This window comes from Aulostomus chinensis, chromosome 9 (assembly GCF_037954235.1).
Source record: "Aulostomus chinensis isolate RoL2024-O1b breed Wild chromosome 9, RoL_Achi_v1.0, whole genome shotgun sequence".
Taxonomy (NCBI): Eukaryota; Metazoa; Chordata; class Actinopteri; order Syngnathiformes; family Aulostomidae; genus Aulostomus; species Aulostomus chinensis.
The window spans coordinates 22,161,042-22,187,587 of record NC_141328.1 but is presented as its reverse complement, the minus strand read 5'-3'; the positions used below and the strand labels follow the sequence as shown (position 1 = coordinate 22,187,587).

The 26,546-nt window shown below is 41.5% G+C and overlaps 1 protein-coding gene across 5 annotated transcripts in view; it reads right to left on the bottom strand.

The window, feature by feature from the left end:
- The window catches only part of bsna (bassoon presynaptic cytomatrix protein a), a 134,267-nt gene that overhangs the window by 74,007 nt on the left and 33,714 nt on the right, over positions 1–26,546 (bottom strand). The window lies entirely within an intron of this gene.

The window sequence follows — 26,546 nt, the reverse complement described above, 5'->3', positions numbered from 1 at the left end:
CCATGTTCTGTTAACTCAGCGGCTACAGTCACTGTTACAGCCTGACATCCTCCTTTCCTCCTTAACACGCTCATTTTCCTCTCCCCTCTGCATCCAGACTTCCTCCTCTCCCTCCCTCTTCGCCTACTATTTCCCTTTTTTTTCTCACTGTGCCCCAATTTTTCTGTTCTCTCTCTGATCAGGTTGAAAATGTAGGTCTCGTTCCTTAAATAGCTGAAGCAGAAGGCGATTTGAAAGTATAATTTTGCCGTGCAGGCTCCTCCCACGTTGTGCTGCCATAATTACATCTGATGAAGATGGCAAGAGGGAAATGAAGAGGTAGATAGGGAGAAGAAGAAGAGGTGGTGTGGAGTGTGTGTGTGTGTGTGTGTGTGGGGGGGTGCTGATTTTAATGAGTCCCAGTCTATCCCTTTGCTTTATAACCCACATCATAAGAGGAATGAGCGATGGAGTGAGGGATGGAGGGATGAGAAAGACCGAGGAGGAGATGGAGAGGGACTGGGAGCAAACACTGGAGGGAAAGGAGTCAGCAGTTTTTTTAATCCGGGCGGTTCTTCGACTCTCATCATGTCAAGCTTAATCAAGAGCGCAGCAGCAGAGAATATCCACGTCTGCTTCACTGTGGTTAAAACACGTGAGCGTTTCTAACATGTGATGAAGACATCGCCACATTATTGAAAACTACTCCTCCTCAACTCCTCTTGTAGACACTGTCTTTCTGGAGCTTTGTCCTCAAAGGTAATATTGGTGCATCAGATGTATTCATGTCCACGTTATTCTGCATAATCTATTGTCAAAGGGACAATTTCCTCAGTAAATAAAGGCTCTCCAAATGTAAAGCCACTCTTTTGAAGCGACTTAGTCCGACTAAAACTGCAATTTTCAAATGCATATTAACAGCTTAGTCCGACTGAAGTCCTATTAACTCAAATTTGAGTTGTCTGTGTTTATTATTATTCTTTTGATTCAAGCACACTGTTCAAAAAGCAGAAGAAAGTCTCACTTCCATCATCTATAAAGGGTCATGCAATACAATGGAGTCAACGTTTGCAAATCCCGTATCCTAAGAAAAAAATTTTTTTTTTGGAGAAATCCCTATCAGCCGACATTGTGAGCTGCCCAAAAGACTCCTTGTAGAATATGGACCCCGTATTTGAACGCACAGCTCTGCCAGGGTCAGATAAACCCATCACAGGTAGTTTTGACAGGTGTGTATGCGTCTCAAACAATTAGGGTGCATGCCTCCCCTCACGTTACAGCTCATTTGTCCCAGTCAGTTTGCATGTGGCGTTTCAGCCAGTTCGGGCAATTTTTCAGGCCCGCTGAAGTTACTGCGAGGTTAAATGGCTGCAAATGTCTTTTCTGAAAAGAGGAAAATGAGCCCTGACAGTCTCTAACAGGACAGACTGTGTGCACTGCCGCAGGAAGAAATGAAGAAGAGAGGGAACCGGTGCAATTAAATCAGAATTTAAGTCTATTTTTGCCTGGTGTGATAGTATTTAACGCCCCTTTTATGATGGCAATACATCATGGAATCATGCAAAATTCAAGTGCAAATATTTTCAGTCAGATCAGAAAACGCATGGGTCTTTTTAATCGGAACCACTCGTCGAGGAGACCCGCACATACATGTGTAATAATCACACTTCCATGGTCATGACAAAGAAAAAGAAATTCTTTCTAATACACACCCTCTGCAGCCCTTCCTACCCCGCTTATCCTAAGAAGCTGAGCCCTCGTCATAACTAATACCTCCTCATACCACATTTGTATTTCTCTCTCTGCAACTCATCTCTCATCAAGTTTCTATTTTGAGGGCTTTGTGTGAACGCACAAATTAAACACTGTCTACAGGGATAGGCTAAACAGTTACAGAGGTGTCTTTGTAGGATTTTCCCCAAAATAAGAGAACAAGTATAAAAGTGGAATGTCCTGATAAAAGTGATATGAAATACGAAATTAAGGAGACTGAATATAGGCGCAATAATGGAAAAAAAACAAACACCAATCTAAAGGAATACAGAGGAGATTTATGGCATTTACTTCTTTACTCATGCATGCATGTACACACACACAAACAAACACACTGCACTCCCTAAATGTGTGTCAGACATTAAAGACTGGCCTCTCTTTCTAGAAATGTGCTTACTCTCAAGATCCACAAATAATTAACCTCGAGGCCAGGTCCATCAGTCCTAGTGTCTGAACTCTGTAAATAATGTGCTTCTATCACACACACACACACACACACACACACACCCTTTTTGGGATAAACACATTATCTCCAAGGTAACTAGAAACCTCATAAAAGACACAAGTGAATCCAGACAACAAAAATGACGTTAATGCCAAAAGCTGCATAAACATAAAAAAACTAATCAGTCGTCTGCCAGGCATTCCGGACTGTGGTTGCTTCGGTTGTGCCGTTGTGTATTTTTCATCCATCCATCCAAAAGTTGAGGTTGTACCAGCTCGCTTAACGCCACCAATGTTTATTTCGCCTGTCACTGCTGCTGCATGCCACCCCCGTGAGCCTGACCAGTGATTCTACACATGCAGTAAAGTACAGTTCTCTTCTTTCTTTTTTTTTTTTTTTTAGTTCTCTTCTTCTAAGAACTGGACCTTGTTAATCCCACATAACTACTGAGGAGGTGTTACCAAGATGGCTGCCAGGTAGTGATACTTGCCTATAGGGAACTTGGTATAAATTTTATAACAATAACAGCAATCATAATGAAATTTCCAAAAAATACGAGGAAAAAAAATCTTTCAGGTCTTTCTCTAGCTAACAGGAACATCATAATCACACTTACCCACACTGTCTCCCTGACACCACACACACACACACACACACACACTAACCTTTACAAATAAGCCACTGTTCTGTCATCAGTAGAGTAAAAATTAAGTCAGACACTTTAGGCCTCAACAACAGGATTAGCTACTTCCTGTGGCTGTTGCACACAGAATATGACATAGATACGAACCCGGTTGCACTCAAAGAAACACAAACACACACACACATACACACAAAGCACACACTCGTACAACACGCCGACCAGCTGTCAACATAAAATATTCACGTCACAGATCTCCAGACGCCAGGAGAACTGAACAGGTGCTATAGCCGGTTTAATGGAAGGAACTTGGAGGTGATTCAGCATCTTATCTTCACAAAACAGAAAAAATAAAAATAATAATAACAACAATAAACTACATCCAAAAATCATTCTGTGTGAAACTGAAATATATTCTGTTTACAGTGCCTTGTTCTGTTGTACTTTTGTCATCCTGCTGCACAATTAAACCCAAGCTGGAACCTGTCCAGCGTAACCAGCCATGGTACTAAACTGTTGGCACTGCAACTGGTGCATTTGGATGATTAATGCTTTATTCAAGGGCACCTCAACAGACGTGGTTGGCTGTGTCATACCTCAACAACTGCCCAAGTTTCCAGAAACTCACCTGTAAACACAGGTGCCAGAGAAAGAATTAATCGTTTGGATAAAACCACACACAAAAATGGATGTCCTTCTCTACTGAAAGGTCATGGGACACATTTCAATCATGCAAACTGCTAGCAATCATTTTTATTTCAAGCATTAAATTGTGATGATTTTACGCATCGAGAGGCTGTTCCCCCAACAAGTCGGAGCGCCAGGTGCTAACACTGCCTCTCACTTTGTCCTGAGTATATTCATTGTACTTTACAAGTACACTGGAGGATCAGAATAACCAAAAGCATACGGCACTAGAGTGTAGTCTGTCATATATTTTTGTGCCATTCCGTTCCCCTCTCTTTATCAATGGCAGGTGTACGGCCTTCTTTGTTGATTACCTCCGTATCCTTCATACAGTTCCATCAGCAGCGTTTGTTCTGCCTGAGGAGAACGCCACTTCAACTTATGCATCTATTTTGCATCACTGTATCAGCTTTTCTCCCATCAACTCATCAGGGCTTCTACGACATTGAAGCGATGAATCGAGCTTGTCTGGAATGGTCCTTAATCAGATGAGGCTGGATGGAGTTCGTGGATTTTGGGGGTGGTGCTCGGTGACACCTGCCTCTCTGATAATGGACTTTTTTTCATTTTTATTAGCTGCATTGGGTTAGGTTTTTAGCATACTAAGGACACCGCGTCAGCACGCACTGCTTCCTGATTAATTTTGCTTCGTAGTACATTCAACCTTGCTGATAGTTTTCTTTTTAATACATGTTGCATATAGAAATGTGTATATCCCTATTTTGTGTACTAAAGTATTACAAAAATATATCAACATGACTTCAAGCTGGTGTCCTTGTGAAAGTATCAGCACAATTTAATCTATCCCCGCCAGCTTTTAGTGGGGGGTGCTGAGCACAACTACAACAGTCGCATTTAAAAAACTGCAGTGGCTGAGATATCGGTGCCTTTACTGAGTTTGAATTAACTTGTCATCGGCCGTAATTGGCTCAGAGTGGCCGGGAAGGTTACATACAATGCAAAGTAAATGAAGCCCACTGTAGGCATTAAGCTGTTTGTGGTTTGGTCTCGTGGTCCATCTGGTCTGGGCTGCTCACTTTTTCACATGAGCATACACACACACACACACACACACACACACACACACACACACACACGCAAGTGTGTTCATACTGTAGGTGGGCTGAATGAGTTAATTAATTGAACAAATAAAATAGGTTCAAACTTGCAAAAAAAAATGTAATAATGTATTTTAAAAGGAATTATAATTGATTTGTGAATAAAACATTGTGATCCATGTTTAAATCCTTACCCCAGGTGATCTATTTTTAATTGGACTGATCGGACCTCTTTTCAGGTGTCAGTGGGCTTCATTTTTGGCACAAATAAGTCAAAATCTTAAAGATCCCACTGACGAAACTAATATGTGTCTTTTTGTTTGTTTGTTTGTTGATCACTTAGGACCTGACTCAGCAAGTGGATGATTTAGAATCAAGTCATGTATGAATGAATTTGCAGGATGTACAGAATTGCACAGAACATATTTTGGAAGAACCGCATGGGGCACATATGCTTTCACTGTATGTTCCGTCTTTGTCTTGACTTTCAGTCACTGACGGAAGGCTCGATATGCAGAGTGACTCCAGGAAGAGAACAGTTTTGTCCTGCCGCTCACAGTCACAGCAGCCGACTAAAGTACTGATCGATATTCCACACACAGGGAGGACGTTCCAGGAAGGGTTCCCATGTGATCAAGCACTGATATTCTGCAGCTAATTATGGAAACATGCAGATCTTTATACTCTCTACAAACATGTGGAGACATGAATGAACCCCAAGCCTCAACCCGAACCACTAGTCTGATTTAACCCGTGCCTGTTTGTCTGTGAAAGGAGGAGGGGGAAGGCATGGACCAAGGGATGAATGAACCCCAAGCCTCAACCCGAACCACTAGTCTGATTTAACCCGTGCCTGTTTGTCTGTGAAAGGAGGAGGGGGAAGGCATGGACCAAGGAAGAACTCCTTAAATCAGGGGCAGATTTGAATCACAGGGGAAACACATGAATCAATCTTTTTTTCAGTTTACGTTGTGAGGTAAATTATGTGTTCAAGGGCTTGTGTAGGTGATATGCACGAAGAGTGGGAGAAAGTGTTGAATTGTTATCAAAATTTCTGCTAAATTCATCTCCACGGGCCACAATCACACATCATTTGGTAAAAAAACATGCAAATTTTGTCTTTTTTTTAACTTATCTTAATAATCTCAGGAAAAAGACCCACAACTAGGGAAACTATGAGGGAAGTTTTTAACTGGTTGTATTTGCCACAATTTGGCAACATCAATAAATAAATGATTTCACTGTGTTCAGATGAGTCTCCTGTCTGTCAGCATTTAAACTGAGATGATAGCAGTTCAGGTCCTTGAGTAAAGAGCCGAAGTTTAAGAGGTGTCTCTCCGCTGAATCCTTGTCTCACTCAGTGTAAACTCAGCAGTTAGCATCGCCATGGCAACCTCAAAGCGCAGTTCGAGCCACATTTGATTCAGACCAACTTATAATACTGTTTCTTTTATGTCTGGGGCCCAAATATCATCCTTTAAAAAAAAAAACAACAACAACAACAACTTATTACTGTGCTGTGTATGAAACCATTGCTGCAGGTCCAATTTAAAGTTTCCTCATATTACTCAAACAGTGGATCATGAGATGTGTTATACAAATGTTAAACCTGCATAGTGGCTCTTGTCCCGGGACATTTTTGATAAATTTTTTTCGGAAATAAACACAGACCTTGGCAGAGATCCCCTCTGGTTTCTCACTGTATACCAAAGCTCCTTGTGTCCTCAGTGCTCAAGTCAAGAGTGACTTTTACACACATTCTTTTGAATGTGGGCACAAAAATGTTCACTTAAGCTGAGACTGAGTTACTGGAAAAGAACCAGCCAGAGAAGACAACATTTAAGTTAGTATTATAATAACAGGGCGGCACGGTGGTGCAGTGGTCAGCACTGTCAACTCACAGCAAGAAGGTTCCAGGTTCAAGCCCCAGCTCGGGTACAGGATCTTTCTGTGTGAGTCTCCATGTTCTCCCTGTTCCTGTGTGGGTTCTCTCTGGTACTCCAGCTTCCTCCCACAGTCCAAAGACATCAAGAGGGGACGAGGCTGATTGATACTCTAAATTGACCGTAGGTGTGGCTGTGAGTGTGAATGGTTGCCTGTCTCTATGTGTTGGCCCTGAGATGGACTGGTGACCTGTCCAGGGTGAACCCCGCCTCTTGCCTGAAGGCTGCTGGGATAGGCTCAGCCCCCCCCCCATGCCCCTAACAGGATAAGCAGTAGAAAATGGATGGATGGATGATAATAACAAAAGTACATGAATATATCAAAAGATTACAATCCCACAATTCATACATGCTCGGTGTAGATAGCTAAATCCACCTATAAAGTTATCACTTGCTATCTTATTCATAAAAATTTCCACTGGCATTGCAGGGAGGGTAAAATTCGCCCCTCTCCACAACCTGAACAGATTAATGCCAACAGCATTGAAACATACTGTGTTGTTTAAAGGGAGGGTCATACAAATCTTTGTTTGACAGAATTAGATCATGCTGACAGATTGGATGATCAGGATTTTAATCTTAGTTGAGGATGTCACCCCGCTTCATCCTTCGTTTACCTTCAGAAGAGTTCATTCACTCGGCAGCATCATGTAACATCATGTCATTGACACCTCCAGTACTCACTGGACTGTGGATAAGCATTGTAAATAAATGTGATAAAATTGCTGCTTTATTAGATTGAATACACATCGATGCAGGGAAGGCGGACAGTGGTGTATCTGATGTGTTAACAGCAAAAAAAAAAAAAAAACGCATGCAAACATGCTTGTCTAGTACCACAAAGGAAAGAACAAAAGATGTCCAGAAAGGCTGTTGATGTCATCTTGAATTCATGTCATTGTACTCATGTTTCAACACTTAAGAAAATAGTGGCTATCACATATCAGTCTGTGTGCAGTGACAAAGCCTGAAGCTAGATAGTAAAAATAAGAATAAAGGAAAGAGAGAAAAGTTTGATTGAACTGCTCGAGCATGTTTATGAATTCTTCCTTCATTACCAAAAAAGCCTGAATGAAAAAAAAGTGATAGATGGGGCAGTGAAATGAGTCTGAACTTTGAAACATAACACCTAAGGACTGAGAGACTGCTCCTCCATTCAAGTCCTAACAGCACTGCAGTTGACAGTTCATTCTCCGCTATATCCTGATGAATGGATCTCACACACACACACACACACACACACACACACACACACACACATAGGTCTATCTCGGCGTGATTACTATCAGCATGCTACTGGCCAAGAGACGGTCATAAAATACGTTCACCTTTCACTCCTGAGGCTGAGCACCAACACATATACACACACTCTCACAAAAGCACGCAAACACACACACACACACACACACACACACACACACACACACACACACACACACACACACAAGACAATTCAATAAATTCTGTTCTCATCATGCCATCTCAGGCCACACGCAGCACAATCTCACACATCCAACTGGTCGAATGTATTGACTTTTCACACCATAATGCATGTTTCCTAATTAAAATCTGCCTCAGCACTTTTGAGTCAATTCCAATATGATCTGAAGTAATGTTTGTGTGTGTGTGTGTGTGTGTGTGTGTGTGTGTGTGTGTGGGTGTGTGTGTGTGTGGGTGTGTGTGCATGTGTGCACGAGGGCACACATAGACGGAGAGATATTTTAAACAGACATACATTTAGAGTGAACAAACGAAGAGCCTTGAGTACAAGAAGAGGAGGAGAGGGATGAGGAGGAGAAGGAAGTGAGATCAAAACAGGAAAAGGAGGAAGGAAGGACAAAGGAAGGGAGGAAAGGAGCGATCAAGTGAAAGATGTAAGGGGGAGAAGATGGAGGGAGAAAAGCAATGCATGTAAATGGAGGGATTTCAATGCATTTTAATGTGATAAGAAAAGTCGTGTGTGTGTGTGTGTGTGTGTGTGTGTGTGTGTGAAGCTAATGTTCTGTAATTGTCGTCCCTGGGCAAGGTGTAGATTGCCAGACGTGTCATCTTTTATTCTGCTGGCCTACAGCAACACCTAAGGGAAAATTATGTTTTGAAAAATAAAATGAAGGCTCTGAATAAAAAAGTTTAGGGGAGTTACTGGTGTTTAGAGTCTAAAATGTATGAAGTCAAGACTCTGCAGGTGAATGGTTTTAACATTCAAACCTGCTTAAAAGATGCATTTGTGCGTTTTACTAATTAGAAACTTCAAAAACAAACAAAAAAATAGCTCGGAGCAGAGAGTGAATAAAGCATTTTAAATTATTGATTCGTACGCTGATAAATTAGTGTTAAAAGGTATTTATCGGCCTGTGAAATTCTCATTAATTCATTTAGGTTTAATTTTATGCTTTGATCAGATTCCTTTGAAGCATCAGACATAATACTGCACCAAAGGGTGTCTAGTAGTAAAGATAGATAAGACATTTATCCATCCAGACAGCCAGAAAGCAGAACAGACCTGTTTGCAGAGGCATAAGAGTGTAAATGAGTCCTATCACCTCTACCTCAAACAGTCTTATCACTCAGGGACAGCCAGGCTTTTAAAAAAAGAATTGTGCCTGCGGCCAGTCTTTTCCTCCCCATGCATGTCCTCTTGTAATCTCTGACATTTCACTCCGTCCACGTGTGATCGGAATGGACATCGGGAGGAAGGAAGATGATCAAAGTTACACATCGGGAGGAAGGAAGATGATCAAAGTTACACACAAATATATGTCTTTATGATCGGCGATCTAGAATGGAGCGTCCTTAATAAATTTAAAGAAAATACTGCACCAAAGTGACGCCCGAATTGTAATTCATCACATTTTACTAACAAAACACATTATTGAGGAGTTCTTCCAGAAATTTAAGGGACAGTGCACCTAAAATAAATAAGAAGAGAGAATTCAGTGATTGGGCGGCATGGCTCGGAGGTAGAGAGGCTGTCGAGCAACAGAAGGGTGGTTGGATTGATCCTCACTTCCCCCAGTGACCACGTTTAAGTGTCCTTGAGCAAGATACTGAGCCTCTAATTGCTCCTGAAGGCCCTGGGATGGACTGGCAAACTGTCCAGGCTGAACCCCGCCTCTCACTCACGGTCAGCTGGGATAGGCTCCAGCTCCCACTTCCCAACAGATAAGCGAAAAATGGACTGATGGATGGAATTCAGTGATTACCTCCAGTATTCACACACATGCTGATGGTGTTGCATTCACTTCCCAACCAACTGAAATTAATTTTCAAACACATCTACATTTGAAAATTGGTCGTCCCTTGAAGTTGACTTCAAAGCAACGTGCGACGTCAGATTCAGTCGTGAGTATAAATCCCATTTAAAAAAAAAAAAAACTCATTTAATACTGTGAAACTGTCATGAATGAAGAAATTATCCAAACTCGTCAAGTAATTGTGAGTTGTACTTCATCTTCATTCACTGAAGGAGTTATTTAGTATTGAGAAGTAGTTAAAATCAGCACAGACTGAATGAAATAACAGTTTCAAATCCAATAATCACATCTATCTCATCTCTAGGACTCCGTTTTATGGACATGTGTTTGTCAGCAGGCGTGTGCGGCAGCTAAACACATGAATCATTGAGGCGTCTCGTTATAAATTCCTTGCAGCTGCACGTGTGTTTCTCTGCCGATATGAGGGCACGTTTGTTAGTTGGCCTCAGTGCATGTGTCTGGAAGTATGTTTATTTTTCTAAGTGCATGTCTGTTAGAGTGTTTGTTAATGAGTGTGAGCGTGTATGTGAATGTGTGTGTGTGTGGGGGGGGGGGGGGGGGGTTTGGGGGGCTCTTTCCAGCTCGAGCCCGGCTGGAGCCTCTTTGCCGTTCTGTTCTCATGGTTAATGTATGTGGAGAGAGAATCCTTGCCCTTCCAGTTCCCCCCACACACACCATCCCATCACATCCTTCTCTCCCAGAATAGACCTGGTCCTCACCATATAGAAAGAAAGATAACTATTCCTCCCTTTGTTTGTGGCAGAAAGCTTGAAAGGATGAGTTGGAAAGGCAGAGAGAGAGAGAGAGAGAGAGAAGGTGAGAGAGAGAGAGAAGGTGAGAGAGAAAGGGCAAGTAGATAAGAGGTAGGAGAAAGAAGAAGGACTGTGTGATAAGGAGACATGAAGGCATTTATTAAAGGTGAGGTGAGGGAGTGAGAGAAGAGGATGAGAAAAGAGGGAAAAATAGAAACACAGAAACTCCTTCATCCATTCCTTTATCTCCCATTAGGCATAAATCCTATTATAATGACAAATATTGAAATTATACGCACAATAAAATGACTGGCACATAAAAAGACAACAAGCAAAACAAGAGGGCTGTGCAGGGTCAATGCTCTGGTCCACGGCTGCTACTGTTAGCACTGAGGGGAACTGGTGCAAAATTCAGTGACAGTGACTGTCCTACTGGTTCTCTAGGGCAACACCTCAAAGAATAAAAGGAGTCACATCGGCTTTAACCACATGAAACAGCAGAGAGGCTTTTTAGAACGACACCTAATTTGTTTAATGGCAGGACAACATTGTCAAAAACGAATCACTTCAGAGAAACTAGATCTGGTTTATGATCCGACAGTGAGTTTTTGTTCTTCAGTGTTGGAGCCAGTTAGATTTGGGAATGGTGAAGATTGCAGTTTAAGATAAGCCTTTAATGGAGATATTCAGTCGCTGTAGCAGTAAAAAACAGATCTGAAAAATAAAGAAACAATTTAAGAAAAAAAAAATTGTGAGGCCAGCTGATGCTTGAACCCTTGCACAGGCTCCGGTTCAGGTCATCGGGTCAGACACGCGTGATTGTCACGTGTTACAAAAAGCTGCTGTGGACTTGATTATGAAAAAGTAGCCAATTGTATGCTATGCTACAGTAGCTGAGTGCTAAGGCGACTGAATAATAACAACCTTTACTCAGTTTCGATGTATCACAAGACACGAGCACTAACAGCTTCCCTCTTTCTGTTCACCGGGATGTTTACATCTATCTGCTCCACCCCCTGTCATTCGATTGGTCGACGTCAAGTAACATATCGCTTGCATGTCAGAAGAACGGTCACGCTAGAGGAAATCAGGCCAAAAAGACTGGTGGGGTCAGAACAAGAGCCGTATGATTGCCATCTAGGTAAAGAGATGACTTGCAAGTTCCCATACTCATTCACCCTGTGACCTCCTCCGTGCAGACACGACACCGCTCTGATCACTCACTTCCTCTTCTTACTCTAGACGCTGTCACTGGAGACGCTGCCACTTGAGTGTGATCCTGGTTTTTTGTTTTTTTAAGGCTGCAGATTTCTTTAGAGGACACAGATGCATTCTCAGGAATTTAAGAGCTCGCAAATATCTTTATAAGACTGAGATTGATACGGAGAGACGATAATACTGAAGCATGAGCCGGACGTTTTCTGTCTCTCCGCAAGCTTCCTGTGCCTCGCAGGCAGGCAGGGCTTTAACTAGTGCCAGGTTAGAGAGGCAGTATTGTTGGGCCCGGGCCAGACACATTGGGCAGTTTTCACTGTGATAGTTCCACTGGGCTATATTAAGAGATAATCCTGAACTGGCCTTACAGTGACACACACACACACACACACACACACACACACACACACACACACACACACACACACACACACACACACACACACACACCATTTCCCATAACCCATATCTGCTATTTGGTGCAAAATTTATTCCACTAGAACAAAGAGTACTGACTGTAAGTAGGCACACTGTTACATTTCCCTAGCTGGTACTAAACATCCAGAACCATTAAAAACATGCTATTTAGTAGATCCTTTCCTAGAAAGCATGTTGTGTCAGTTTCAACTGGTCAGGCATCCAGTAGAATACAAATCATGTTTAATCCAGTTTTTCCACAAATCTGCTTGGCAGGAGCTCATATCCTTAATCTAATCTAATATCTCATTTTAAATCCAGAGGCCGCGGCTGCATGATAGTCAAGGTTTAAGGGAAGTCAGAGACATGACTAAAGGTATGATCTGGACCTGTATGAATAAAACAGATTTAACTTGGACAAGCTGCTTTGGGTACCGAGACACTAAACGGAAAAAACACAAACAAAAACAAATATTTTGACCTGGATCTAAATCGCCCGCAGTTGAATCTGGAGAGATTACATAAAAAAATCATTTGGGGAGGCCCAGGAGTTGCCATGGTGAATATGCTGAGGGAAAGAATGGGAAACTGCAGTCATGGTCAGGACAATACTGGACAGGGAGAAGAGCAGAGGAGCATTGGGTGAAATGATGGTGGATTCAGCAGGGATTTATATTTGGCCAAAATAAAAGAGTGGACAATGAGAAATTTGTCTTGGCCAGTTCCTGACTGGTTTTACTGGAACGGAGAGGAAACTCATGGGGCAAAGCAAACATGCTCTAAAACGAGACATATAGGAGCTGAGTAGTTTGGCTTCCAAACTCGATGAAAAATAAGAATGATTTTTTTATTAAATGGTATTCAAGATTCTGTCCTGAAAATGAATATGCACAATAAAACCAAAGTTATTAACCCTCCAACATCAGCAGTTGTGGGGCGTTAAGCCACTGTTTCTCAGTGGACTTATCTTGTCCTGTATGGAAGACTTTAAAAAAAAGTCTTTTATATTGTATAAAACAACAACAACACCTTATGTCATTAAAAGGTGTCTATTTTGAATGCTCCGGTTAGCGTAAATAATGTTTTTTGGCAAACCTGTAATGAATGCGTTTTGAAGAAACATCCCAATTTTAACATTTGTTTTGCCAACTGTGCACCTCTCGTCATCCAGGGTCAAAAATGACCCCGCCTGGTGGATTAATAAGGCATCACCAAATCTTCTGTAACACCCTTGAACTGAACTTCATTCCAATTTGTTACCGCGAGTTTCATAATATTTTTTGGAATCTGAGGTCAAAAATCCTCATTGTCGCTCAGAACATTTTTGAAAAGGGGTCAAAGTTGACATGAGGACAAAATGAAAGTGAATATTCCTTCGTATTCTCAGGAACTCAGAGGGTTAAAAAAAAAAACAACAACAACTGATTGCGGTTTAAGTGGGACTTGATACCAGCTTTGGTCTTCCCACTGCATTAAAGCCAGACAGATTTTCTCTCCAGCTGAAGACAAATATCCACAATACTGCATATTTAACATTCAGATACTTCTCAGCTAACAAATTATAAAATAGTTTAAGACCATTAGCATGTTTTTTTTTTTACACTGCAAATGTAATGTTATCGTGCAAATAATACAAAAATGAACACAAAATAGTTTTTACAGAAAATATGAACATTCCCATTAATTTCTTTTTCAGTGAAGACAAAGAAAGAAATTATCATCGAAATAATATTTTGGATGTTACCTGGTTTGCGTGCCTGATTCGGTGTTTTTGCACATGCGTGCTTGTTTGTGTGTTTATATGCCCAACACATGTTTCCCTGGTGGCTCTGATAACACTGTTACCATCACAGTTGCTCCCAGCAGATTTCTCAGCCTTGATGTTCCAACATGCCCACAGAGCTTCACAAATGGAAACGTAAAGCGTTCCCCATCATCTCAGCATACACGCCATCAAACTCGCATTTCAGAAGAAGATTCTGAGACCTTAACTGCGGGTGACCTAGATTTTTTTTCCCCCTTGCCGACAGCCACAGACGCCTGTCAAGGTGTGAACACTGGAAAAGGTCAGGAGTGACACGAGGAGAGTGGGAGTTAAAGACGGTGAGAGACTGAGGGGGACGAAGGGGAATTCTAGAAGAATCTCTAAAACAGAGGGAAGTGTGTTTCTGTGTGTGTAATTGGTGAGAAAGGGACGTTAACACGGGCAGGGTTAGAAGCGTTATTCCCTCTGAGGCCACTCATAGTCACAGAGAGTCAGGGGAGGTGTGATGGCTGCTCTAAACTAGAAAGTATTTTTAATGTCAACTCAACCTCTGTAGCATTGTGATGTAACAATAAGATGATTTTGTCCTGATTCTGAAATATTTAACTTTAAAGGTGTTTCATGGGTGCTTTTAGTAGAAGCAAAAGTTTTTTGTTTTTGGGGGGGGGGGCAGGGGGTTGAGACAAGTGATTATTTCTTCAAGAATTGTAAAATGTGAAATTAGGACTGAAAAAAATTAAACAGAATAAGTGATAACTATGGAAGCAAAATAACATAAAAAAAGATGAATCTAACAAGAACTTAATCTACTGTTAAGGGTTTTTTGTTTTTTTTATTTCAGAGGATGGGGCTGGATGTAGACCCGCTGAGGGAAAATAGATCCATCGCATGGACCCCACCCCCATGATCAGTGTGGCAGCTCCAACTAGGGCTGAGCAATTTTATCATTTCTGTGATATATTTTGATATTTGGTTTCCCCTGAGAGTATCAATTTTTCAGCCGCGAGAATTGATACATGAAGCCCCATTAAAATCCCCCGTGTCCCACACTTTGAAGGGAGAGCAAATAGGTCTCCCAGCGGCTAGTGTCGCTGTAGAGCAGTTCTCATTCGGTTAGAGATGAGAGATTCAGGAGAATGGCAGCGAGCATTGTTCCCTCTAATTTTTCATGTGTCTGGGCACACTGAGGATCAACGTGAGCAACATCAGTAGTGCAAGCTGAGGCCACACACCTGTTCAACACCTGGGAGCATAGCAAGGTACACGGCTTATTTAAAGAATCAAATTACAGCAGCAATTTCTATTAGTTTACTTTTAATATTTTCGGGGTTTATAACTCAACCGCTGAGCTACCGTCGCTGTCTCTTATCTCTGCCGCACTGTTGGTAGGTAGCTAACCTCCACGGTGCCACGGCACGTATGGGCAGGGCACATACGCAAGCACTGTCAATGCTATGATTGGCTGCGTAGCCTAACTGAACCGTATCATGTCATTGGCTGGATAGATATATAGACGTCTACAGTATTTCCGGACAACATATAGACGTATATTTCCGGACGTCCAATAGACGTCTATTTCCGGACATCCAGTAGACGTCTATTTCCGGACATCCAGTAGACGTCTATTTCCAGACGTCATATAGACGTCTGTTTCCTGATGTCCAGAAATAGACATCTATTTCCTGACGTCATATAAAAGTCTACTTCCGGATGTCCAGTAGACGTCTATTTCCGGACGTCATATAGACCTCCAATACACGTCTATTTCCGGATGTCCAATAGACGTCTATTTCCGGATGTCCAATAGACGTCTATTTCCGGATGTCCAATAGACGTCTATTTCTGGATGTCCAATAGACCTCCAATAGATGTCTATTTCTGGACGTCCAATATACCTCCAAAAGAGGTCTTTTTCTGGACGTCCAATAGACCTCCAATAGATCTCTATCTATGGACGTCCAATAGATGTCTATTTCTGGATGTCCAATAGACCTCCAAAAGAGGTCTTTTTCTGGACGTCCAATTGACCTTCATTAGACATCTATTTATGGATGTCCAATAGACCTCCAATAGATCTCTATTTATGGATGTCCAATAGACCTCCAATAGATCTCTATTTATGGATGTCCAATAGACCTCCAATAGATCTCTATTTATGGACGTCCAATAGATGTCTATTTCCGGACGTCATATAGACCTCCAATAGACGTCTATTTCCGGATGTCCAATCGACGTCTATTTCCGGATGTCCAATCGACGTCTATTTCCGGATGTCCAATAGACCTCCAATAGATGTCTATTTCTGGACGTCCAATATACCTCCAAAAGAGGTCTTTTTCTGGACGTCCAATAGACCGTCATTAGACATCTATTTATGGACGTCCAATAGACCTCCAATAGATGTCTATTTATGGACGTCCAATAGACCTCCAATAGATCTCTATCTATGGACGTCCAATAGATGTCTATTTCCGGATGTCCAATCGACGTCTATTTCCGGATGTCCAATAGACCTCCAATAGAGGTCTATTTCTGGACGTCCAATCGACCTTCATTAGACATCTATTTATGGATGTCCAATAGACCTCCAATAGATCTCTATTTATGGATGTCCAATAGACCTCCAATAGATCTCTATTTATGGACGTCCAATAGATGTCTATTTCTGGACGTCTAATAGACCTCCAATAGACGTCTATTTATTGGCGTCAACAACTTACAAGAATAATTTCAATAACCGCTAATATATGTGTATGTATTATTATTGATCTGCCTGTCAATTGAATGTGGGGCCACTTGCTCCTCCTTACGTCCTCCATCTCAGTAGCTCTGTGTAGCGGGCCGTTTCCTTGGCTCACCGATGTTACCTTGCTGCGTTAGCTTGTTGTGGTAATTGCCACAGTTCCCGCTAGCATTCCACATGTACTCCTTGCAAACTCTCCTGTCCGTCGTAGCCTGGGACAATAACCTGCTGGAAGGTTATATTCTCCTGCAGTGGAAATGGATAAGTCTCCTATGACAAGAGTTATTCTAATCACTCCCATTCCACCTGTCTGGAGAACAACATCTGTCTTTTATTCTTCGCTCATCAACATAAAAGACAAACTCGACAGTGACCCCTGGTGGGCTCCCAGTGTAGCTTGCAAGTTACAATTTGCACTCAGTTTCAATAAATGAAACTAATTTTTTCACCACATCTTGGATTCATTTTGTCCAGCATTTACAAGCTGCCAGTCAGAGCCATATATGTTGTGTAATTGATGCTTTCAGTTCCATTAATTCAATCCAAGTCAATGGAACACTCACAAGATGTCACCAAATCACTTTGTCCCTTTAATATCTTTCATAAAAGGATGCAAGTGTATCGAATTGTATCATGAGTGGAGTATCGTGATACATATCGTATCGTGAGCAGAATATCGTGTATCATATTGTATTGTGAGATTAGTGTATCGCTACAGCCCTAGCTCAAACTGATAACTGTCACCCTCTTTCTGTGCTCTCTACCCCTCTTTTCTCTTCCTGTTCCTGGTGCAGGGGTTGATGACATCAGTTGACTGACATGGGTGTTGATGACATCAGTAGACTGACATAGGTGTTGATGACTGACAAGTGTAGCCCCGCCCATGTAAAGGAGCTCTGGTCCGTGAGAGGTTGCACAGACTGCTGCCACTCTTTTGTGTCTTTGGTGAGATCTCTGGACTCCCTCAGTTAGTTATGTAATTGTTTTCCATCCATCCATCAATTTTCTTCCACTTATTCCTGTTAAGGGTTGCGGGGGGGGGGGGGGGGGGTTCACACTGGACAGGTCACCAGTCCATCACAGGGCCAACACAGAGACAGACAACCATTCACACTCACAGTCACACCTACGGTCAATTTAGAGTATCAATCAGCCTCATCCTCTCTTGATGTCTTTGGACTGTGGGAGGAAGCTGGAGTACCAGAGAGAACCCACACAGGAACAGGGAGAACATGCAGACTCCACACAGAAAGAGGTTCCTGTGCCCGGAACCTTCTTGCTGTGAGGCGACAGTGCTGACAACCACACCACCGTGCCGCCATGTAATTGTTTTATTAAATGAAATAAATATTTGTTTTGAAAACTGATTTGAAGGTAAGGCATCACTAATATGCTACTGTTGACAAAGCTGAGCTCTTCCCTTTTTTTATTGAGGCTTTAATGGACAACACTTTGACAGCATAGCCTCAATATATTACAACATTAGACTTTCCAACCAGACAAGAATAAACAGTGGCAGAAATAACATGGAAGACCAACTCATTGAGAGGCAAGGGGGCCTGAAATAACTTTAAGATGAAAAGCTATTATGTTTGTTAAATGTCTCATATAATAATTGAATGGAGTGGAAATCAATTTGGTAAATCATGTTAATTTGATTGCTAAATTTGCTCTTTCAAGAAATCACACAGTTGGTGAGAGTTAATGTTACATGGCGAATGGCTGAGATGGGAATCATCAAAAAAAAAAAAAAAAAAAAAAGGGAATTTAGAGGAAAGAAATATTCACAGTACCCAAGCAGAAATATCTTTCACTAATTGGGTTTGATCCTCAGGCTTCATAGGCACATATAACGAAGTTTAATCTGCATAGGAAAAAAAAAATTATAATACGTCAATGACTGCATGGAAGTATAATTTGGCCAAGAAGTTAAATATGAAGAGGAGAAAAGCAGAGTGCCAAGAACAAAGCCCTTAGGTACTCCTTATTACACCTAAGAAAAAGGAAGGAAGCAATCCTGACTGCAAGGTGCATGCCAGTATACACCCACATCGAATAGAATGAATATGCAAAGAAAAAAATATTCCCTTTACCTGCTGACATTACAGGAAAGTGTAAAACAGCATAAGGGGAGGAAGGTATTCCAGAAAACAATGAAGATTTGAGGTGAGGCATTTTCATGACAGAAGGTGTCTGGAGTTTGTTTATTGGAATGATAATGAGCTGAACTGACCACTTTTACTGCACAGACAAAATGCTTGTCTTCAGTCAGCCAACCTCTGTCAGAAGATTTACTAATTGGATGTGGTGTTATTGAGTGGGAACCCTCTGGGGAAATCTGGTTCGTTTGAACACGCTGTATTCGTGTATTCTGTCCCCCGCTGATAGTGTACGCACAGAAAAATGTGTGTAAAAGCTCACTTATGACTTACATACAGTATTCGCATGTGTCGCCTCTCAGAATTGCTCATGAGCATAATGTGTGTGCACAACAGCGTGCATGTGTGTCTCCACTTCGCTCTCAGAGCCACTGGAGGCTTTCGAATAGAATTTCTGCTGTTCGGCGGAGGTTTATGCCGCTGCTGGGATTTTTTGATTCGTTGCTCACTCACAGACAGCCATGCATGACAGGAGCGCTTCCTCTACTGCAGAGAGGAAGATGGGGAGAAAATGAGGAGCCACACTGAAAATGAGTGGAAGAAGATGGTGAGAGACAGACAGCGAGGGTAGGCGTGGAATAAAAGGTGGACGGGTGTTAGAAAGAGAGGAAGTAAGACAGATGGACGTGAAATACCACGCAGGAATGAGGCAGGAAGAGACAGATGGAGCAGTGACAGACAGACAGAAATACAGTCAGAGGAAGTGGAGTCTCAGAGCTCTGGTTCATTCAGGGACAAGAGCAAAACTCATTCGCAGCTTTGGTTACATTTTTTGACACACTTTTCAGAGAACTTGAACTGCAGTGTTTGAGAGGTGATTATTTCAAACACTTAATGCGAAACTTAATTGCATGTCAGGATTCAGAAAATCCCTTTAAACTCTGCCTGCTACCAACAACCCAGTTATGACTAAAACACTACGTGTGCTGTTATTGTGACCGCGGTCTCAGCCTTTCATGTGTCTTAATTTTTTAATACGATGATTTCCTCCTGGATCATTTAGACTAACGAGTGATGAACAGATTTTTTTTTTTTTAAAGGACAGATTGAAGTCATTTAAAACACAGAAACACCAAATTCATCCCGTCCGGTTCCTGAATATCAAGCGAGATCACAAAAGGTAGCTAAAAAGAGCCTTTTATGGAAAGTAAAATTTGAAGATACAGGAGAGGGAAAAGCAAGAGCTGACACCTGCCACTGTGTTTGTCCTGGTGGTCTGAATTACAATCCTTACCCTCCGTCTGCGCTAATGAAAATATATCCTCTCATTGAGGTCACCGCGGTCATGTCCATCATTACGGAGGAAACCGTGACTGGTTTTGGTTCTTATAATGATAATGAACTTTGGGGGTTTGGGGAAGTCTCCTGACACAGTTGACTTCCATCATATTTACACCATAGTAAGACGCCAAATTATGGCTGAATGCAGTTTCCCTTTATTTAAAAAAACACCAAAAAAAGATGAAACCAGCAGGTGTGTGTGGCATGTTTAAGTACTTGGACAAGTGATTGTGTTTTTTTAAATGTTTTTAAGGCATTTACAAAAAAAAAAAGAGTCAAGGGTACATTCCTCTCTTGGTTCTACTAAGAAAAACAATTTGCAGAAACCAAAAAATAGACCGATAACAAACTGGAAAAATGCCCAACAAGATCATTCCAGCCAAGAGTGTCTTGGGGCGATGCAAACCAGCAGAACAGCTTGTTGGTTTGGTGTTGTAATTTGACTTTTGACTATTTATCTTGTCCAGGACCTCTGGTTCATTGCTCTTCTAGCAGAAGTCCCCTTTCGAATGTTTCTGTCAGAAAAGGCTCTCGTTGGTAGGAAGCCTTCAAGGTAAATGGCTCTTGTGTGTTGAGAGAGAGTCCAGCAAGAAACGCGTAGTCACTTCAACTAAGGTTATATGTCTTTGCAGTGCCAAATTTTTAAGTAAGAACTTTATACAAAGGCGCCGTATTTAATTGAAATGGTCATAAGCACATGGCCTGAACCCAACTGAGCCTCTGTTAGATAAATGAGGCGTTCTGTTGCCATGAGTAAGGGGTGAGGGGATGGAATATGAACAAACTGGAGTGGCACAGATTCTGTGAAAATGTTCTTGACTGAATAATATTAAATTCTGTTTCTGCTGGAGAGTTTTCTTCATCCTCTCAAGTTTGTAACAGTTTTAACGGCCCATAAGATTTGCTACATTAGTGTTCACATGGAAACTTTTATAATTACCGAAAGCGGCTTGTCTAAATGTTAATTAATGATTAAAGGCACAATATTACATGGAAAAACAACACGCAGTAAAAAGAAATTGTCTGGGATGCTTGCATTGGTCGAGACAACCGCTGTCAGCATTTATCACTGGATCAACACGGACTGTGTGTGATATCTTTTAGAAGAACACGGAATATTAATCACCGTCGGCACGTTGGGAGATTGAAATGGAGAAGTTACACTGCTGTGCCTCCAATATAAATGTGCAAAGCCTTGGTTAATGGTGAGAAAGCCTAATAGTTTCTGCTGCAGGGGATCACTGCAGGTATTTAATAAATATGCATTGTGTATATTTGTTCATCCTGATATCAAACAAGCTGAACACAGTTTTGGATGGAGGACACGCGGATCTGAAAACCTGCAGAATCAACAGGAATCCAGCGAAGCTCCTGAAAAAAAACAACTCTATAACTGACTTTGCCGCTTTGCCTGTGCGATAAAGTTGCAACATCTCAAGATTTGTACATTCAAGTTCCAAGACATCAAGTCTGAAAGCAGTAAAACTTTGGGTCAAACAAGCACGAATGCATTCTTTGCAAATCTAATGCTATTTGAAGTAAGAGGTCAAGGAATTTTTTATTGAAAGGTGTGGTTATTTGGTTCGAGCGCGGCCTCTTTTGACTCACAGCAACAATTATTTATGCAAAACTTTTAAGTGTAAACAAAGAAGCGGCAACTTATCCATTATTCAATGTGTTTTTTTCATAATAACAGCAATATACATTTTAAAAGGGAATAACCAACACGGTCTTCCCATTTGGATCCTTAATCTGTATTTGTTCTGTCACCCCACATACATTTAAGCTGCAGCACACAGTTACAGCACACCCGTAGTTGGTTAATCCAGTCAGACTTTCAGTAAATTCTCTACCATGACTCTAAAGTATGAAGGGATGAATGCAAGTATATGGAGAGAAACAGGCAAAGTGGGTAGATAAGTCGATCAATAAATACGTTTTTACCCCCCTGTAACCTTCTCGTTCCCTCTCTGCTTCAACATGGTGTCAAGATCAAGGGATAAAAGCAAAGGATCAGTAAGTCCTGACTGTCAGTAAATCCATGCAGGTAATCCAAACTCATTCCATTATAGAGCTTCTTCCACTCTTCTCATGCTTGTTGGCAGCATGTCTCCAGTAAAATCTTAGATTTCTATTTATGAACTTTCTCAGAGATCAAGGTTGTTTTTTCTTCCAATATGTAAAAATGTGTGTTTTTACTTTGTTTTTAATGTTGCAGCTTGCTCATCATTTCCTCACTGCTGCCTCGACGTCTGCAAATTCTGTACATAAACAAGTAAATACACTAAAATCAATACATAATCATGGCGGTTATTTTTAAAAAATGAATAAAAACTGAAATAGGAAGAGGGCTCAGAAAGGCTCGATAAATCACTCAAATTGCCCATATGTGGTTTACTGATTACTGAACACAATTAAGTCTCACACACACACACACACGCACGCACAAAATGTGTGTGACAGTCAGTTCCTCAGATTTGAGCAGAGAACAGAGAAACACAATGTGCGGATTCTTCCGGAAACTAATTAATCCACTTCACACACACACACACACACTTTTCTGTGAGCATCCCTACGTGCACGCTGAGTCTAAAATTAGTCTGCAGTCTGTTGAACAACAAACAGGCAACAGGAAAGAAGACGCGCTGCCAAACGTCTTCCATGGCAAATGGTAGAGAGACATCAACAGGATGGGTTTTTAAATTCAAATGACAAAAACACAATTTTAAAAAAAAAAGCAAAGAAAAATGAGGGAAAAAAAACAATGGAAGGAAGAAATAGACAAAACAGTGTGGGTGGGTTTGCATTGGGAGAGATACAGCAAGATATATAGATATAAATATATATACATACACACACACACACACACACACACACACACACACACACACACAGAGAGAGAGAGAGAGAGTTAACCAAAGAAAGAAAAAAGGAAAATTAAGTAACTAGATAAATAAGTAAACAAAAGAAGATAAAACTACAATGCTACAGCACAGGGCAATTCAAGCAGGGCTATTTTTTTCTTTCATTTTTTTCAGTGGTTTTGTGATGAATTTCATTTTAATGAAAGAAGCAGACTGGTGAATAAACATCGATTACGGACGACTTACTTTAAAACTGCACCTGTTTCAGATTCCTATTGCTAAGTGGAAATACACACGATGTTTCTGTGTTTCCTTCCTTTTTCTTTTGTTGGGTTTTTTTTGTGTCGCTGCATGTAATCTTGCAGTCAGGAACATGTCATGGCTCATCTCCCCTCATCTGCACACTACACACACGCGAAAAAAATAAAAGTATATGATTATAATAACTAAGAGGGAGAAATGTATGAGTAACAGACCACTGTTTGTGTCTTTATCAGTTATTTATGAAGATGTAATCGTCCCTGGAATTCCTCAGGAATGAAGCACAGCAAGTTTCCAGGCTTGTTGAGCAATAATAATTAGAATATGCGTGCGAGTAAGACATCGTTATTTTTCTTTCGTGTAGGTTTTTAAAGCCAGCAGCTGCAGGCTCCAGTTGATTTGTCCTTTGTTTTCATCCAGCAGGGGGACGTCACAGCGACCGCGGGATCTGGTGAGTCAAGGTTCCCTTATGTTTGCTTGCGTTACTGTCTAGCAAATAGCTTCCTCTCAGTTTATAGAACAGTGGTGGCATTTTTGCATCTTAAAGTGCTGCACAGCAAGGAAGGAAGAAGCCAGACTGTAGCCGATTTGTGAGTAAGATGCACACTGGAGATGATAAGTTCCACTGCATGTAAATGACCTTTCTTTGTTGTTTATAAAACAACCTGGATGAATAGGTAGTATCTTTTGTTTTGTGACATTTCATTCCACCTTGATCATTGCGGTGTAGATACATTAAGGCATTATAATGAAGAATATATACATGAGGACAGATGACATTAATCTGCAGTGAATCTAAGAACTGTTAACGGACTCTTTCCTCATACAATTTTTGTCACTGTGTTGTTTTACCACTAGAGGGCAAAAGTTCCCATTTACGCTGGGTCGCCCACTCGGGTCCCTTTGGATAAAAGCTTTCACAAAATTGCTTGCATCACTTTACTTTCACTAATGGCTTATAAAGTCACTTTATAGTAAAAAAAAAAAAAAAAATCATATTTCAGCACGGAGCTGTTTTTGCTTGTTTTGTTTGATCAACGCAACGGGTTTGCTGAGGTTTCTCCATGTCATGAGACAGAGAGCAGCTCAAAATGCAGCTGTTCACAAATCATCAAATACTAAAAAACAAGACCTACAGAGAGCAGAACAGAATGTTTCAGCAAGTCACAAGTGGCATTCTAACACTCACTTTCACATATTATTATTTGATATTTTTTGCTTTAATCGTGTAAGTAGTATGTGAAAAGGAGAAGAACAGAATTCTCTGTGGAGAACAAAACGAAAGCACTCGGGGTAGTGAAGGATGAAGTATTCAAGAGGGAGGAGTATAATTTAGGGCTTGATTGTGAATAAACGCTTCATGACTGTTAAATATAAAATAAAATAAGATACCATGATCATTTATTAGTCCCAAGACTGGGAAATTCTCTGGATTAAAAGCGAATATTCAGGTTAGCTCAGCTGCAGGTTAAATATTTGCGCTGACACGATCGCAGACAATATTTAATGTTCTCCATCTCTAAACATGTGTTTTTTTGTTGTTGGTTTTTTTTAACCTGTCCTGCTCAGCAGCTGGGGCGAGCAGTATCGATGTTCCTGGTGCCTTGTTGTACTGAAGTAGTTTTACTCTGCAAAGGAGGAATCTAATAAACTCCTTCTATCACCATTTGTGCTTAATTTTATTTGGAATAGTATTGGTTCATTGATAAAGCTACCGGACTGAGGCTCAGGAGTGGATAGGAAGAGAGAACAGGGACAGGATAGGGAAGACGGGGGGGGGGGGGGGGGACACACACACACACACACAAAAACAACAACAATAGCAGAAAAACAAACAAACAAAAAACAGTAACAACAATAACAGAGAGAGAGAGAAAAACGGAAAAACATTGGTTGCAGAATTTCCAGTGCAGATTTACCATTTGGTTTAACATAATTTTTCAAATAAATGTCTGAGTGTGTGATTATGGATCAGTTGTGCACGGCATGTGTGTATGTGCGTGTGTATGTGTGTGTGTGTGTGTATGTGTGTGCTACAGTTTGTCTTGGATGCTGTGGGTAGCTGACTGTAGCTGATGTGGGGGAACAGAACATCACACCCCCAGTCCAGGATAGCAGGCAGGCCAGGACCAAGCCACCAGGGCACCCAGAAACACCCAGAACACAGGGAGCCCTAGGCCACCTCCCCCCCAGGAAACAGCCACAGGCCCAACCCATGTCAGGACCCGCAGGAAAGCATAGGAGCAGCAACCCCCGCCTGGAGGCAGCCCACAGAGAGACAGGGCACGGACAGAGCTGAGCCCAGGGGCATAGAGCCCGTCCGGCCAGAGATCCGGCCAGAGCCCCCTAAGGGGCCCGCCAGTGGCGAGGCTAACAACCGCCCACACCCCACGCCCAGGCGGGGCAACCACAGCCCACCACAACGACCAGGCCCACCGCCCCCGCACAGAGCTACCCCCAACCCTCCACCCCCTTCCCCTCCACCCATCCCCTGTTGCTCTAAACATGTGTTTACTCTCTCATCTCCTCCTATTCATGTTTATCACAACTGACTTGAATGTGTTGCTAGGGGCAACCAGACCATCCTCAGAACTACACTGAGGGATATTAAAAAAAAAAAAATCAGAAAGAAGAAACATTTATGTAGATATTATATGCTAATGTTGCTTCAGTCCAGGGCTTCTGCTCAATCTATTAATTCATGCAAAAATCCATCTTTATCTTGATCGTTTCTACACAAACGGAGTATTTTCCTGCGTGAGTCACATCCTGATTGCTTCATGCTCACTTTCACCTGTAAAATTTTCATTTCCAGACATTAATACTTTCATAGAAGTAAAGGATCTAAATACTTCCCTTACCCCAGTAGCTTACGCAGTGGCTGTGCTCTTCCCATTAAAAATTGGAGGTCAGCCTTTATTTGTGCACGACTGAGGAGCATAAACGCAGTCGGGAGCCTCCATCATTTATTTGAGTCAGATATGGACTGCAACAGTGAAGGTTTTTACTGTCTGTCCCAGGTGTTCCTTTCCAAGGACTGGATAACTCATATAAATGAGTTGCAAACACATAGCGTGTGTGGGTGTTTGAAAATCCCTCATCCATATTCATAAGAGCTGCAACACTCTGGTTTATCCTTTTAAGGTGCTAAACTAACAATGCCAGCACATATCGCACACAAAGCCATCAAATAAAAACGGGTTCATCTGGTTCATTCCGAGATACTTCCCGTCCATTTGAGAGAGAGAAATGCTACCTTTAATTTTTGGAGGAGACATTTTTACATTACAGATGGTTCTCGTCTCAAAAA